Raw genomic sequence first — 15,135 nt, forward strand, 5'->3', positions numbered from 1 at the left:
GACTTGAACGCCAAACACTAAGCGATTATCGCTCAGATTGGAATCACGTGAGGCTTCAGAAGCAAAACTATCGTCTGATTGGTTGTCTCTACCCGGGACTGAGGTCCAATCGAGTCATTTTCTGTGAGGTTTGGAAAAATCCCGCGTAGCCGCAACATTGTTTCCGTAACTAGGCGGGGCTCTTTTTTTATAGGAATCCTCCTGCTTAAACCAGTGCCACCAGAATCTCGTTTCTCAGAAATGTCCCGTCTAGCAAGGACTGTAGCCGTGCATGATAACCCTCTTAAGACTTCTCCGACTTATCGTTACGGCAGTCAACATCACTAACCATTATACTGACAAGGGCGGCAGACGAAAGGCAAAATAATTAATATTCTGTCAAATATGAGGGCTGGAATTTCGCATTTAATTCAAAATTAAATGTGCGGATTTGATACTTATCCGTCTCATTAACCCGTGTCGCCAGCTTACTCGACAAGCTAAGAAACTCAGTACTGTTAAAAAAAGCGAACGTTGAAATGTGAACTTAGTACTTTAACTATATTTGCATACATAATTTGGTCGCCGAAAAACGTAAAACGTGTTCTACATATGTATTACTTGGGAAGACTAAATAACTTATTATAAACGTAAGGGAAAGAAGCTTAAAATTTACAAAATATTTTTAAAACACGAAGTATGCGTCGAATATACGGATTGTAATTATTCTAGTTATAAATTTGCATTCGCCATGTTTTTCTAGTGGCACTGTAAACTAGTTTTACTATTTTCTTGGAAATAATTACATTAATGTCACTTTCATGATCAGATTCAATGTTCCCTTCTTTCATACTTCAATTCTGCTTCGATTAATTTTCATACCGAATAAAAATTTAACGTTATTAATTGTTATTTTACCAAGGAACGTCTTCTAAATCTTGTTCACTGCAACTAATAAATAGTCAGATTAATTTATAAAATTACTACGAATATCAAAAATGACAAGGAAATTAATATATGAAATAAACTGCGGATATAAAAATTAAGGACTATGTAAATTCATTTCATATAATAGAAGATTTGAGAGGAGACATTTGGTTTTAAGAAACCAAAAGAATGCATTTATGTTCCTCTCTTAAAAGCTGAGCAGTTTTACAGGGATTCTCTATGTAACTCTTCAATGTTCTATATGTGATCTTTTCTACTTTAAACAAAATTCGGATGTTCTAACTCAGACCCAGAACAAGGGGGAGACCTTTGCCTGAAGCGCATGAAAATGAAGAAAGCCAAATTACTCATTAAAAAAAAGAAGTGTGAGTTAATTAGCTCATTCTGCTATTTTTCCTTATAACTGAAGTCGCTGGGTTTGAGGTCGGGAAGATATGAAGGCCACTCCATGGCACTAATGTCTTCATTCTCGAAGTACTCATCAGTTAAATCATGTGAATGAGTAACATTGTCTACACGAATAAATGCCGTTTATATACAGTTCCACAATGAGTCAAGAGCTTTATTCCGTTACTTCCTATAAAAACACACAAATCTATGCTGTAACTTCAAGAAACTCCAGCCCCTGCCGTTACATTTCCAGTACTGAAGGAAAAGTGGTATCCAATAGTATTACTTGTCTTACATCCTTAAAGCACTAATCTTGACTCATCTGTGTACAATATGTTTGACCATCCAGCTGCATTCTAGTTTGTACTTCAACTAATCTTTTTCGGTTTTGATACTTAAAGGGACACAAACTGGTGGTACTTAGAATACTGTTCTTTCATATGTTGTCGTGACCTAAGAGTAGTCACAGATATTGATCTTCTAATTATTTGAAGCAAAATCTTAGCATTCACATAGTTTCTTATCGAATGCTTTTAACTAATAAATCTGCACGTCCTTATTATCAAAAGATGCAATGAACGATTAGGAAACAGGTCTCCAGACAACTCGCAAATTCGTTCAATTTTTTTTTTTTTTTTTTTTTTTATTTTTTTTTTTATTCAAGGGGGAGAAATTACATAGTAGTTAACATCAAAGAAAATCGAAGCATCTTTAATACACTTGTCTGCTTCAAACCGACCAACATCTTGCCAATCTAGTAATAATTTAGTAACTTTCTTTGAGCTATAACTGCCTAGCAATGAAGTTTGGTTTACCCTACTGTTGACGCAAAGCCCTCGTGTGGACGCTCCATAAGATTTAGGTAAAGTGCACGTTCAACGTAATTTAGTGAAATAAATATTTTTTTCCGCTGAAGAAACGGTGACAACGAAATTTATTATAACGCCTATCGCTGAGTGCCTTGTTTATTAAACATGTTCCCTTATCAATGCAAGTGAATTGTTTTTCCTATCATTCATGATAATAATCAGCTGTCTGAGTGTTTAAGCATTAACTGAAGAAGTATGATTTATAATTAGCGGAAGTATTTCACCCACATATTCATGAGAGTTAAATATGTATAACTTCGGTTAAAGAGTAATAAAAAAACCGCAATATCGAAAGACAGCAATCGCGTAATACACAAAGTAAATGTAGATACAATTAACTTAGGTTGCTGATAAGAAAATTCTGTCACAGAGCATATGCACGTTCAATTGCTTCAGTTTAAAAACTGTATCATAGTAGTTGAATGCAAAGCTGAAATATTTTGGTAGAGTGTATCAATTAATCAATCAATACATGTATTGCCGGGCTATCGCTAATATGTGCGATGTTGCCGGCTCAATGACAAGTCTGCCCAAGAGGCGCATGACGTAACAGTCGGACAGAGTAAGAGGAGGTCTGAGGTGAAGAGAGGGGGGTGACCATACGCTTTGTTTGGTTTTTCCTAACCAAACAAGAACGAAGACCAGGAGAGGCTTGACAAGAGTGTCGGTATCTGACTGATGTTAACATAACATACATAAAAAAATGCATAAAATACAAAGTTTTATATACTAAAATAAGTCAGTACGGTAAAATGAGAATAAAAAAATAAATGTGAAACACAAAATATATATGTTACGGTGAAACACCGAAATCTGGAGAATGTCGACTTTCACCGGTGAATGTCAACATTCACATAGTCTCTTGGTGTATGTCCGAAATATTTTCCAAACACTCTTATTTCTGACTTACACCGGTCAATGTCGACATTCACCATGTACTAATGGTGAATGTTGAACATATAACAATATATTTTCTTCTCTGGTCGCGAATAAACGCACTTGAGACTTGAAATAAGAACATGAGAACCTAAAACACACAATACATTCAAAATGAGAAAGGAAAGTGATAGAAGTTAAAAACTCACTTAATTATACAGTACGTTCTAAATGAGAAAATAAAATAACAGTAATAAAAAACTTACTAAATTATGTGTTTCAAATCTTATTTATTGCAACAACTTGAACTATTATGGCACTTTATGACCTCTCTTTTCGACTTTAACCAGAGCATATCTGTGATTGTCAGCATACACCGGTGAGGGTCCGAATATACAAGAACGTAGTGAAATATTCGGTCTTTCACCGACGTATTTGGTGAATGTTGATATTCTTCGGTGAAAGTCGACATTCTCCAATTTCGGTCTTTCACAGCAACATATACATAACTATATACACATATATACATATGTGAATTTCAGTTCATTCAATATATATACACATATATGTACTCTACAAAATGTGTATTGTAATTTTAGTGTTTTTCTTTATTCAAATTATATTATTTTCAATTAGAAACCGACTGTGAGCGTCACATTCACTATGCATGTTGTCTAACGTCTGATGCTTTTAAGACAAATTTAATCCACTGGTGTCAGCATTCCATCTTACTTAACTGGCATATTTGGATGCATTGCGCTATCTCTTAAATCAGGCCTCCTCATTTACAGATAAGGAAATATATGCTTCTCGAAATATTTGACCTACTTTCACTGTGAGTACCCCTAACAGAATCCGGGTGTTCAAATTTTAGAGGTCTTCCGTGTCAGTCAGAAAACGACACATGATGTTCCCAAGCCAAGCCTTCACTAGCAATTATTTTCTCACCTTTCGTGCTTGATAAAGTAGTTCGCCTTGCGAAATATCGTACCGAGGTAGGGCCAGTTCATTTGCAGCTTAAAATTTTTCACCCAGTGGAATTGATACTCTGAAATACTCAGATTTCCTTTCAGCTTTGAGATATAAAATGCAGCTTCCTTACCCGTTGTTTAATTTTCAGTCATATATAAGCTATTTAAATTTATGTACTCCTAGCCGAATCTGTGTAATAACAAACTTAGATAGCAAACAGTTAACCGCAAAAAGTTGCAGCCAAGAATGTTCTAGGTTTAAATTGATGGAGACTGATACCATTAAAATGGGCATGAATTGTTTTTAATAGTACATATTTATTTACTTACAATATTGAACTTTTGTTGTTTTATGAATGGTACGAGAATCTTGTGACATAAATGATTAGAAGGCATGAGGGGTTAAAAATGTAACCGTTATTATAAATTGGCTATCACTCAGGCAACCTTTTTACGAGACATTTATCTGCCTATTATTAAATAGACATCTTTTTATTTAATAAAAGGAAGATGCAAGTATTTGCAGACACAAAAAGGGCATATATGGGATTATTTACGTATTGAATGTTTTTTGAGCTTATCCATATAAATAATTTTTAACGATATTTTTCACACTCTGAATATGCAAATAGTTTCAAAAAAGGAGATACTACTTTTCCTAAAAAGAATATGAAACAAATCTCTTACACCATACATAAAATTTTCCCGTTTTCGATTTTATCAAAAAATTTTCAAATCACTTGTTTTTAATTTACAGAAGTGTGACACTCTGCTATCAATTTTATGAAAAAACTTTTACGTCACATGAATCTTACATTTTACGAAAGAGACCAAAAGAAATTTTACCCTATTCTAGGTCCAGTTTACTGTGTGTTTCATTTTCAAATATAAATCTCCCAAAATCCTGTACTCCTTGAACTTACCATGAGCGACATTATGGAACAGAACATTAAATTTAGGGAATAAATAAAAATTGACTAACATTGATGGGATTAAGAAGAGCAGTTTATAATCAACTCAGTATAGAGATTACAGGGAATCCGTTTAGTACTGTAAATAATGTAAGTGCTCATTTCATGTATGTTCAGGAAGTATAACGAGTAGATGTTACTTCGATTACTAATGAAATATTGTACTTTTCAAATAAGTGATGTATGGTCTCCTCCCGTTGAATTTCATGCATTTAATTCGCAATATATGTAAGGATTTCTCATGAAATAGGTCCCTTCGTTTCACAGATCTGTTAGCTAACGTTTCGGAAATCACATATTTTCCCCTTTCTCTTTCGATTTAAATTGACTCAGTTATGATTGGTTGCAGGGGCGTCGCAAAACACGCTTCTCCCCGGTGGAGTTAAGGCATCCGAGCGTAATCACTAATCGAAACTCGTTCAGAAATTAATTCAAACAGATTAATGGCGGGCACAGTTCATGGAAATGATTTCAATGCTCTCAAGTTCGTTAGCTGAGTGCCAAAGTGCACCACTAACAACAGTCGACCCTCCAGGTGCTAACCGGAGGGCACGAAATGAGGGAGAGGTTCCCGGACTCCCTGCGGGGAACTCAAAGGACAATGGACGAGCATCGGCAGACAAAGGAGGGCGTAGGCAAGCCTGCTCTTTGGCTGTGATTACAAGTTGACTACCCAGATGCGAACAGAATCGGTAATGAACCCAAGGCTTTTTTCCTTGGGCTGAACCGTCTTGGCGACTGTCTGTACAAGAATAAATTGAAGCCTGACTTACGCCAGCAAAATATGTATTTATATAAGGATTTAAATGCACCGATTTGGAAACGGAACTGAAAAACCTTCACTGGCTTAGCTAAATTCTTTCGGCATTATTTTCTAGTCAACATTTATTAACAATGAAGGAAATCAATTTCAGCGGAATAGATTATGCTTCTGGATTTTTTAACATTTCATTATGTATATTACGTTTTAATAGTTTTAAATGTTCCACTGTATTTATTTCTTGCACTAGAAATATTTTAGACTTTTATTTTGTATTGCTTTTATCAGCGTATATAGTGATTCGATTTAAGAGATTTTGTTCTAATTTAGAAGTTTCTGTCGCACTTATGTTTTAAACATCTGCAGGAAATTTTTGATAAATGAAAAAAAAAAGAACTATGGTAATTTCTGTCAGTGACTTCTTCCAGTTAGTAAAATTTCGGCATTTTAAGGAAATTAAAGCATTTATAATAAAATAAGAGATTTGGGATGGTTCAAAATCAACGGAGACTACGTATCAAAATATAATACAAGCCAATAATTTCCCTCGTCATCTCTCAGCATTTTTAAGTCTACAAGAAATTTACTTCGTACCTCTCTTTCAACTTAAATGCTTTTCTCTTATCGCCCCCCCCCGAATCTTCTCTTTTAGACTTACGGCTGAATACGCAACATTTAGTTTAAATACACCTATATATACGTTTAGACAGTAAGGAACAAATCTTAAAAACTCGGGTATTTTTGCATTATGAAATCCTCAGTTGAAGTCCTTCATTTGCAAAATATTTCTGCTCTCTAAGTTTGCATTCTAGTGTTCTTACGTAAATCATAAATTTTCCTTAAAGGAATTGTGGGATTTCTCTAAAATTTTCTCATTAAGTTCCTGAAAGATCATAGCAGTTACGTGCTAAGAATTTAATACTGGAAGGTGCAGTAAGCATCCTGACAGCAAAACTACTGTTGCAAGTTTTTATTTATAATTCTGCCATTAAAAATCTGAATTTAATTTAATAATCATGTATCTGCAATTATGTCAGCTCACTTTATAGAGTAATTAGGTTTTTTATATGCTGGAGATGTTTTTAATGTGTTAGGCCATCTTCAGGATTCGAAACCTGGACCCGCGTTGAGTGCGCTTTCAGTTACTTCCCGAAGGCATGAGGAAAAGGAGAAAATACCTTATATACTTCCTCTTTCAAATGGCGACTGCGGAAGAGCTAACCTAATCGCCAAATCCTGGTGGTGGAGAATTATCGCCCATCACATTTTAGTCCCTGTTTGGAAGCCACTGTAAAGTCATTAGGGTTTTTTTTTTTTTTTTTTTTTTCCTGCTGGAGACGTGAAAAGTGTACAGTGACCTCGTCGCGATTCGAACTCCAAACCTCTCGAATACGCCTCGAGTGTGTTTCCAGTTACACCACTAAGGCTTGCGGAAAGGAAGGAGAAAATGCCTAATAAATTAAGTCTTATACATGATATCTATTCATTTGTATTTGGATTATCATGTTATTAATAATGAAAGTTTAATAAAATACTAGTCGAGAATAAAAAAATACCTACATTTTTTATCAGGTCAAAGCTATTCTTGAAAGCAATTTTTTAATTTATATCAAATCATATATTGCTCTTCATTCTGCGTTGTATTTTCTTTAGATTGTTTCAACCCTTTTTTACAGGGTACTTTTATATATGTAGAAGAGATATAATCTATTTAAATGGGTTTCACATGTACTATTGTAATAAAAACAGTGCAATAATATTTTAGATATTTTAGCGTAGAAAAAGGTCTTTCCAAGATTAGTACGGAACTTTTGATTTCCGAAATTGGTGAGGATGATAATGTTAATAGCATTTTCAAAAGTTTGTAAATATTAGGAAAACCGGTATGTAGGAAAATTTCATTATTTTAAAACACTAAAGATTCCGTTACAGAAAAACTATTTTATTCTTGATGATTTTTTTTTTCTAAAGTTGATATTTGGCTATCGAAACACCAATATTATAATTCCACAAATTAGAAGGACTCGTATTTAAAAGTATTTCGAGTTTTACTTGATATTCAGGTCCGACAATGAATTTATTCTTTTGGGGAACTAAAACATTAAACGAATTTAATATTTCTTCATACTTCATAAAACGTACTTTTAAATGCAAGATCGAACCATCCGAGAATTTATTAAAATTGATACTCGCAAATAATACTCAGATAATTAAGATAAAAAAAGTATGAGTATTTAATTTAGACTTCAATATCATGTTATTGCTATTGAATTCTAAATTAAATATTCAAATAGTTCAGTTATAGTATTAAAACGTGTTATCTTGCTTACCGTTCACGGAAGAGAAATTTAAAATTCTTCATTTATTTGCTTTGGAACTGCTGCTGACTCTAAACAAATTGCAGTGAAAACGTTTTACTGAATTATCATGAATTTCTTATAGTTTTCTTAAAATATAGTCACATGATTGAATTGCTGCAGTGAAATCTATCGATTTCGAATGTAAAATCTTGCTTAAATAGCAACGTATATAAAAATATTTTTGCGATTGAAAATAACGTAATCAACAAAGCAAAACATTTCAATGCATTCAAAAGTATACAAGCCCCAGAAGATGATATTTTATCATGCCAATTCTACGTTATTTCTCGTGAATAAACCGGAAGTTTTAATAATACCTCCATAACACATTCATGTCTCTCCAACCAACGAGTATGGCGAAGTGTTCTTCAGACATACTCCTCTTAAAGATAGGCACGTATTTGATGTACTTTCTTCCAACACAGACTTTCTTTTGGAGTGTTCATAAAAGAATAACATTTTTCTATTACTCCCATGCCATTACGAAAGTCTTTAATGTGATATGCATCAGAAATTACTAAATTAAGGGGATGGGAAACGCACAGTATACAGAGAGCGAGAAGAAAACTTCATTTCATATTAGTTATCCAGGATATGGCTGAAACAATATCATGGACTCACTTGACTTCTCATGTATTTCAAATACAAAATACAAGCCTATTGCTGTCAAATTATCTATAGTGACATTATTCAAATATTCTTCGTGTGTACGTGTATAATTACAAAATATAAAATATTTTTCTGTTAAAATAGCCCCCCCCCGAATTTTTCCCCATATATCATACAAATAGATACTTGTTTTTTTAATGAAATGCTTCTAGTTTCATCAGTTATAACTGAGTTCACTTCTTTAGCGATCTTTCAAAAATAATTTTACCACAACCATTAATGATTTCATTTTGTATTTTCGGTGAAATATACATCATGTTATTGCTATAGAATTCTAAGCGATTTTTTAATTTATCTTATTCGAAATCTGAAGCGTTGGCAAAAGTTTCCTTCATTCTGATGAGAATCAACACTATCGCCATTTACCTTCATTTTCCCAGAATCGTGAAGATTTCTTAATGGAAATCTGTTTGTCCCGCAGAAGGTCTCTGATTTTTATAGCAATAAGTTTTCTTCGATTTTCTTTAACTCGATGAGCAGTGGCGGTATCAGTTGGATCATCTATGGATTGTTTGTAGCCAAGAATATTTTTTGAAGGATCAGCAGATAATAAGGGATGCTTATGATGTTTATGCTGTTGGTAGCTACGGAAGTTTTCGTTAGTTTTTATCTAAGTGTGGAAGAACCTTTTCGCTAATTGTGATAAAGTTTGGTTTTTTGATTGGCTTGCACACCCATGCGAATATTATGCAATATTTACAGAATACTTTAATTTTTAAGCAAGACGGTGAGGTATATTCAAATAATAACCTATGTTTAAATTTTCTATTTACACTTTCATTGCTAAATGAAGAACTTGGAAACATGTACTTTGCTGCTGGAGCCCAAATATTTTCTAGAAGATAAAGTTTTTCTGCGTCGTTTAATGTAAGATTTACAAAACTTGATTATACTCTTTTTCATTTTGAAGAGGGATTTTAAATTCAGTTAAAAGTTCGTAGAGATATCTGAAGTACAATCATAAGTACTTGTATGAGTAGAACTTATAAAGTATTTTCTCCCTTCTCTCCGCATGCCTTCGTGGTGTAAGTTTAAGCATACTTGATGAAATTGACGTACGCTTATATAAACTATAGTTATTTTTTTAACAATTGAAATAATTTTTCAAGTAATTCATGACCATTCTGCTCTGTGTTCTATATATGATATAGGTCATTCGTCTTTTCTTCAAATTCACGTTTTCCAACTATACTGCCACGCGAAATTTCTGGCTATTAAGAGCATATATAAGCATCAATGACACTTAAAATAGGTTTACATAGTAAAAGATGCTAAGCAATATGACTGTAAAATTTAATTGATTCGATGTAACAGTTTGAATAAGCGAAATATAAAGTTCTATTTTCGGAAATTAGAAGTTTATGGAAATATATCAAATCATACAATAAAACTAATTGATTAATATGTCTTCAAGTTCTCATGAAGTGATATAACGGAAGCAATAGGAAAACACCTCAAATTTTCCATGAGAATTGAGATTTTGAAAAAATTTTTTATACTTTTGCAGTTGTTTTCTAGTACGCAAAGCCTATAAAATTTTATGACATATCGGATTTTTATAAATTTTCATGAAAGTTAAAAATATTAATTTCTTCTTGAAAATTTTGATACCTGTCATTAAGCATTCGCAATAAAATTCGCATGGCACTCCCTAAATCTTGTAAAATGATATAAATTCTTTGAAAAAGAATGGGATAAGTTTTAACAGTCTGCAGAATATTAAAATGTTTGGTATGGATCAATTAAAATCATGCCTGAAGTTCAGTATATTTTCACTCTGATTAGTGAAAATCTCTTTCTTAATTCTGAAACAGTGATGTTTTCCTTTTATTATTTTCAATATGGCTTATTTAATAAATTAAAGAAATGGAAAAATATGGTAAATTTTAGAAAAACTTCAGATAGTTTTCTCATTGTTAAAGTAATTTGAAGTCATTTACATGATTTGCAAAGTAAAACAAGAAAACATCAGATGTTTTCTAAACCAAATACTATATCCATACTTATAATAATATTTGACTTATAATATAACTTATATATGAATTTTATTGATACCGCAAGTAACCGAAATTGGGTTAAACTTTTAAAAATATATCGGATAATATGATTTTATGCAAACATGCGGAGTGCTTTTCTATTTGAAAACAGTATCTAACTCTTTTAACAATATCTGACTCTTTTCAAATCTATTTGAAAACAGTATAATATGAATTAAGCCTTCTGTCTATAGTGTAATTCATTGGTATCTCTAGAAAAGGATTTGAAACAATTTTCATGTTTTCATAAAAAGTACCATAATATTTGGCTGCCAGTAAAGGTAGAAAGAATTTCACTTAAAATGTTTCAAAGAGGTAAAATTTAATTCTAAAATAAGTTTTTCTGAAAGCAATCAATACATTTCTCAATAATATAAATTAAATTAATTAAATTAAGAATCGTTTTACAGTAAAAGCCATTCAAATATTTGTGACAGACGTATGAAATTTAACTCAATGAAAATCAATTTGTATGTCATCTAAAAAATATCAAGGTTTGCTGTGAGCCTCATATATGGACTGGTAAATATGTTCCTGATCGGCTTTGTTTTAAGATTCTTTAGTAAGACATATCTTATTTTTTGAGTAAAAATGTTTTCTATTCCGAAAATATGTCTAAATCTAAATCTTTAGAAGGGAGAAGAAGCATTCCGATGCTCGTCTGTTAAGAGAAAAGTGTGTGTCTTTAGAGGAAAAAAGGAGAGTTTCTCTGATTTTTCCCTTTAGTATAAAAGAGTAGATTAGGGGGTAGGTAAATTTCTTTAAAAAAATATATATTGGTTCATTGCTTTGATTTTACTCCCTAAAGCTTGATAAGTTACCATAAGAATACTTTTTTTTGGCCTTACACATTTTATTAGAAATGATTTCGTACTCAAGTTTTAAAATAATGCATTACATATACTTCATCACAAAACCGGTGAAATTTTGCTGTTCTCAATAAATGTGATTTTCTACCTAGAGAGTATGTGGATATCAGATACTTTGTTACACTTTTTCCAATAGTTTGAAATTATTTTAATAGTATGTAGCAAATATGTACTTAATATATAAAAATCCTAATTAAAAGTTACTTGAATTAGCATTAAATGTATCTAAATTGCTCATAGATGCACTTCAAGTTATAAGGTATTTTTCTCTCTTCTTTCTGCGTGCCTTCGCGATGTAACGGTAGCACATTCGGCGCATATTCGAGAGGTCCAAGTTCGAGTCCCGGGAAGGGCATTGTATATTTTTCAAATCTTCTGCTTCGAAAAAATTCCTAATGACTCTACAAAGTATTAGAGAATGTTGAATGATTCATAATTTTTGTGTGTATACTAATAGGCTAAAGAGAACTTCACGTTTCCCACTCGTAGTAAATTTGAAGCTAATAAGAACCTGTTAAGACTTATCTATAGGCACATAAAATTGCTTTCTATAACTAGTGAGAAATTCTTGTTAAGTAACTTAAAATTCGATAAAGGTCCTATCTCCATTTGGGTAAAACAGTAAATGTCTCAGTACTCTAGCTTGAACTGCTATTCGCTTAAAATGTACGTTTTCGCTTTGGTAACCTTTTTTCACAAGGTTTATGACAAATCTTCAGAGCATCAAATTTTGAGATTTCATTCCTTGTAGCATTCAGAATAAGTAAGTCGAATATTTTTTTTTTTTTTTTTTTTTTTTTTTTCGTTTCCTGACTGTTTTCATTTGTATTTTGTTTTTACTTTAGCAAACTGCTTCGTTCCAGGTCGACTTTTCTTTTATCTGAAGCCACTTCTACTCTTACTACAGATAGAAATTCAAATTGTTCTTTTTATTAGCATTTCCTTACATAAACTCAGACTGTTTTATTTACATTTTTCTTACTGTTTTTCAACAGTTTTTCCAGACACTCCTTTCTTAAGTTGTTTTACAGAACTGTATCTTTAAATTCTTTAACAGAGACTAATTTGAATTTTTCTGCTTTTTGTTTTTTGCATTGTAAAAAATGTTCTATTTATGTAATTTGTAACATAGTTTTTGTCTGTTCATGCATGTTATTGTATGCATTGTATTCATGTTAACTATTTCTTTTTTTGTGTAAGAAAGCTAAGACAAATAAAGGAAAGAGACAGTTTAATAAGACTTCTTTTTCTTCTAATTATTTGACAAATAAATTAAGTTTGCGTTTACAAGTCTCATTAAATTTCGGAACAAAATTTGTCTTGGCTCTCTTTTTAATCGACTAGGTATGGAGCTTCAAAACACTTTTCCCTTGATAAGTTCTGTTATGAAGCTCCAGACAGGGGAGATTAAAAAATTTTTGGCATATTTTTTTTTTTTTTTTTACACCATTACTTCCCTTGTTTACTTTCTTGTTCCATAGTTGTTTTAGTATTTTAGTTTTTATTTCTTCTTTCAATGTCCCTTTTTTCTTACGTTTTTGCTTTTATGTAGTTCATATATTAATTTACTTGTTAAAATTCCGGTCTTATTATTGATAGTTGGATCTTTTAATGCTTTTAAACTCTTAAACTTAAATTATGATTTAGCAGCATTTTGCGCTAATCTTTTCATTTAGTACTAGCGTGCTTTATTCTCAAAATATTTACTGCTCCTTTTCTAAGATAATATGTAATATAGGAAAATCTGAACGTATCATAGTCTTTGGTGTTTTCGCCTTGAAAAATACTAAGTATTTATCATCATTAGTTAAACTACAGTGCACAAAAATGCGTAGAAGGTACCTATCATACAAACTTACATCTGTAATTAAGGAAAATTTCAACATTATTTTTGCGAAATGCTTTACTCAAAAGGTGTTAAATGGTTATTATTAAGAAATATTAGGTGATATGATGAGAACTGTAAGACAGAAATTTAGTATTCGGGATGCATGAAAGTTAAAATATTCGAAATTATAATTTAAATTGCGGTAAAATATCTCTTACTATTTCTTTCTTTAGCTCCTTCAGTTATTATATTCAATGGTTTGTAAACGTTTTTATGTTTTTAACAAGATTTTGTGCATAAGAAAATCCATTGGCAAGTAAATTAATGAAAACTGTTATTCATGAATGCAAATCGTGTCTTAGATTAAATTAGATTAAGAGAATAGTCTACATCTAGGTGTATCATATTTAACACAGAATTTTAGTATTAGCACAATTAGCTAATTCAAAAATCTTCCTTATAACAGTATATCGTCTCTGAATCGATTAAAGATATCAGGTATATTTTCTAATGACCTCTAGAAACCTGTGAAATAGGAGCTAAAAGCCGGAAATCCTGAAGGATGCTTACAACAACACAATACAGTTCCTTGTTATCACAAATCTATTGCAATGGCCTTGCGTGTCTAACAATGTTCTAAATGAATCTAAATACCGCATTCAAATTTCCGCATGTGCGGTTCAGTCTTATCTAAAATCAGCATTCATTCTAGTTTAAAAGGGAATTTATTAGAATACCGAAACAAATTAATGTAATCTAAAATCTATTTAACATTTCATCAGCAGCATTCAAGATGCATCTAAAAAATTGAAAGAAAAGTTCTGTTTCATACTGTTGCACTTAGCGTTCTTTAAATCAGTGTGCTTTTATTGATTTTCAAGTTGCCTCTTTTATACTACTGATACTCTATTAGGTTTTAATAATAGTGATAAAAATTGTAACACGATTATTAAATATAGTACCGATTATAAGCCTATACTATCCAAAATAGTACCGATTATATTTAAGGTATTTTAGGGTGAATTTTATACGATTCGAGCCATCTTCTCCTGTAAAGTTTCCATATGATATTGCATTACATGAAGGCACGAACATTGAGAGTTTGAAATCATTCTATAGCAGAAAAAGCAAAGAGCTTCCACTGTTCTCTTGAAAAGTCTAGGTCGGTTCACATGCATTGGGTCTTTTCTCTTACAAATATTCTTTTATCCTTTCCTGATATTTTACTGCTTTCAATTTCCGATTTAGAAACACTACATATAAGGTCAAAGCTTCCGATATTATCCCTGAGCTGACGCTTTTATACCGTGTTCCTGTTTGTCTTAAAATACCACCTAGATGTATCAAACGTATTTAACATGTGCTTTGGTCTGAGGAAAATGATTAGACAGTCAATTTTGAACAGGGCAGATTCAAATTGGGCAAAGTGTACTTGTATGATGGCCTATTTTTGATCATTTTCTGTTAGATACTCCGTTGATATTTAGAAGAAAGGCTTTTTTTACGTCCTGTTCTTTTTAACACCCTTTTTATCACTATCATTTAAAAACATTGCGGACTGTGTAGTTTCATCTGCTAGATAACTTCCATCAGACTCTAGTAAAATTTT

This window comes from Stegodyphus dumicola, chromosome X1 (assembly GCF_044657685.1).
Source record: "Stegodyphus dumicola isolate Sdum_Otavi_A_Nest chromosome X1, ASM4465768v1".
Taxonomy (NCBI): domain Eukaryota; kingdom Metazoa; phylum Arthropoda; class Arachnida; order Araneae; family Eresidae; genus Stegodyphus; species Stegodyphus dumicola.